Source organism: Mustela nivalis (genome assembly GCF_964662115.1).
Source record: "Mustela nivalis genome assembly, contig: HAP1_SCAFFOLD_2662, whole genome shotgun sequence".
In the NCBI taxonomy this organism is placed as follows: domain Eukaryota; kingdom Metazoa; phylum Chordata; class Mammalia; order Carnivora; family Mustelidae; genus Mustela; species Mustela nivalis.
In genome coordinates this window covers 6,001-9,623 of record NW_028134003.1, presented here as the reverse complement: position 1 = coordinate 9,623, position 3,623 = coordinate 6,001, and positions in this window count along the sequence as shown.

Genomic DNA, 3,623 nt, shown 5'->3' with positions numbered 1-3,623 from the left:
GGTCCGACCCAGCGGAGCCGCGGGGGATCCGCGCCGCACAGCAGTGCCCTAGGGGTCGGGGGTGGGGCGGCAGGCTCTTTCCTACCTCTCGGGTCTGGCAGGCGCCGGGGCCTGAGCCGGGGTGAGCGAGGCGGCGAGGTGACAAGGCGGGCAGGCGGGAGGCCTCAGGGGCCGGGAGGTAGCGTGCGGAGCATCCCGCGTCCCGGGACTACTCGCCCAGGCCGGCGGCGCTCCGCTCGGCGGCGGCCCCAACCGGGCCCGCCCCCGACGGCGCGGGGAGGACGGCCCCGGAGGGCGGGGGCCCGGCCGGCTGGCGAAATCAGCCCCGCCCGCCCTGGGCAGTGCATCTTACCTCCTGCGCGCGGCCGGGGCCGCGGAGTGGGGAGTTGCGGGTTGGGGGGATGGGGTGGGGAGAGGGGGCCCTCGGGGGGCCAGGTACAGCCCCGACGTGCACCCACGGCCCGGGCCTGGGCCCAGGGCGAGCCGCAGTCTCCCCGCGTTCTGATCCAATCACTTCTCCCCCTGGGGTCCTTTCTTCTGGGGAACCACAAAAGTGAGCCATCCGAGTGGCCTCGCTGGTGGGCTGTAAACTGGGTTGCCCAAATGGCCTTGAAGAGTCTCAAAAGAGAACAGTTCAGGCAAAGCGCATCTTCGTTTAGGTTTTTCTTTCCCCGCAGCCAGAGCTGGCTAAATTTAAAAAATGACACCTTAATTCTCAAGTATTGCAGTTGTCTTTTTACAGGAATACTGGAGGATAAGAGTTCCAGCTTCACAGCCGTGCTTTTCGGTCCACTGTCCCGTGAATACAGTTTACCATTTGCTTTTCTTCTATACAAAACAGCCCATTTAACGGACACCACTAGTGTGCAGTAACAGAAATCAGAGCAGGAGTGGCCTCCAGGGAGCAGGTGACTGGAAAGAGGCCCCAGGGGGATGGCAGCAGATATGTTCTATTGGCTGGGGTGTTGAGTTACATGGATTTAGTATACATTTGTTAAAATGCCTCCAACTTAAGATATGTACACTTCACTGTAAATATTACCTCCATTTTTAAAACTTAAAAGTAAAGCATTTGCAGGTTTTTGAATCTATCACTTAATCTTTTAAAAGGTAATGCAATTACACAACTATCAGTTATCAGAGGTTGGCTGAGATAATGAATTTGCTAAACACTTATTCTGTCCAATAATTAATGCTAGCAGTACTAATTAAATCCATCCAAGGCTTTACTGACAGGAAGTATCTACTCCAACGTCCATTCATCAGTCCAAGTTGAGATATCTTTTCAAATATATGCTACAGTCCTTGGCATTTTTGAAAGCAAGAGCTCAATGTAAAGAATGGGGCTTTGGTGAAATAGGTCAATCAGAGAAAGACAATTATATGATCTCTCTGATATGAGGAATCTGAGAGGCAGTGTGGGGGGTGAGTGGGGGGGAGTAGGGAGGAAAGGGCACCAGGGAGGGAGACAAACCATAAGAAACTCTTAATCTCGGGGGCCTGGGTGGCTCAGTGGGTTAAGCTGCTGCCTTCAGCTCAGGTCATGATCTCAGGGTCCAGGGATGGAGTCCTGCGTTGGGCTCTCTGCTCAGCAGGGAGCCTGCTTCCTCCTCTCTCTCTGCCTGCCTCTCTGCCTACTTGTGATCTCTCTCTGTCAAATAAATAATAAATAAAATCTTAAAAAAAAAAAGAAACTCTTAATCTCAGGAAACAAACAGGGTTGCTGGGCGGTGGAGGGAAAGGATAGGGTGGCTGGGTGATGGACATTAGGGAGGGTATGTGCCATGGTGAGTGTTGTGAATTGTGTTAAGACTGATGATTCATAGGACTGTACCCCTGAAACAATACATCACATATTAATTAAAAAGTGAAGAAAAAAAAAAGAATGGGGCTTTGGAGTTAGAGGAAGCTAAGATTAATTCTTGCCCTACTTCAGTAACCTTGGCAAATACTCAATCGCTTCTTTCCTCCACTATAAAAGGCATAGAACAGTCGTATGGAAGTTTTATGATGATTAAATGAAACATAGAAAACAACTTGCTCTGCATTAACCTTTCAGACATGCTCTCCCTGGAAATCCACCTTTGGGACTTGGGAGGACCTAGGTAGGTAGAAGGGGTTGGATCAATGTGCTGGGACATTTTTTAAATAACAGCTGTAATTTCAATACTTGGTCATTTTTTCCCTTAATTAGAATTCTTGCCAAACTGTGTTTCTGTCTTTATTGCACACTTAAGGCATAATCTTTTCCAAAAGAAGGCGGTGTAGACATGAAGGGGGGAAAAGCTTCCATGGTCTTGGGATTAACCAAACAAGCTTCTGTCAAGGTAGCTTTAATTCTTTCTGGGTCAGCGACTGGTCTAGTAATCTTGCGCAAACTGTAAACATATTTATTATCTTGCTGGTATCCTTTATATCCATGGAGAGATCCTTTACTTCCTTAGATATTGCTCTGAGAGAAAAGCTTCAACTCACTCATGATTATTGGGACTCTAGGAACAACACAGATGACCCACTTTTCACGCTGTAATAACAAGATCTTACATGTGTTTCAACCTGACTTTTCTGGAGTGCTTCCCACATCGTGGATATGCCCCATGTCATGGAATTTGAATAAGACAGAGTATCTCAGACAGGCTGAGCCCTGACAGGTCTGGATGAAAAGTCTCTTTGGGTGGATGGTAAAGGACAGATTTAGGTTTGTGAGTCAGTTCACGACACATTATAATCCAAAAATCACTAAAGTATTAATAGTCAACTAGGAATCTACCATGTACAATCACTGACCTAGGCCAGAAGAAATTTAAAAGATTCAGTTATGTGACAATCCTTGTACTTTAAAGAAGCCCAATTCCTCTCTTTTCTTATGGCATTAAGATAAAATATAGTTCCATAAATGAGACAGATAACATAACTATTACAGAGTTTAGAAATAGTAGAGTTACATACTGGAAACAGATTTTTCTAAAGCAGGTGGAAATGAGCAAAGTCTGATTCTGGTTATTGGGCTGAAGGTGATAAGTCAATGGGGAAAAGTAAAGAAAGGCCAAGTCTGCGCAGTGTAAGGAAATAGGCCCCAGGGATAGGAAGGGGCACGCCTCATGTTGTTCCCCTACCCAGCGCCTTCCACCTACTGACAATCTGTTGGTCCTCCTGAGCCTAGTTTATGAGGCCCTTCCTCTCCCACATGGCCTTTCCAGATCTCTCCATCGGAACTGCAGGACCCTCCTCCTGCCTTCCCCAGCACAGTGCCCATGCTGCTTCTGTGACAAGCACATCCTTCCATCTTCAGAGAACACTGCTCACGTGTCTATGTACCCAACTAGGCCACCCTCCTAAAGGCAGGGTTGTATCCTATTTAAACCCCACCCCCCACACCAGTGGCCAAACAGTTCCTCACATAGCCAATATGTACTTTAAAAATTTTTTTCTTTTCATTTAATTGAATGGGAAGTAAGGTAGGATAAATGGAGCCAGGTTATAAAGAGGTATATACATCAGAGTTCACTCATTCAGTTAATATTTATTGAATGCTTACTGTGTGCCAGGCCCTATTCTAGGGCTCTGAGAATATATCCATGAACAAACCAGATAAAACTCTCTCCCCTTGTGGAGTTCACAAG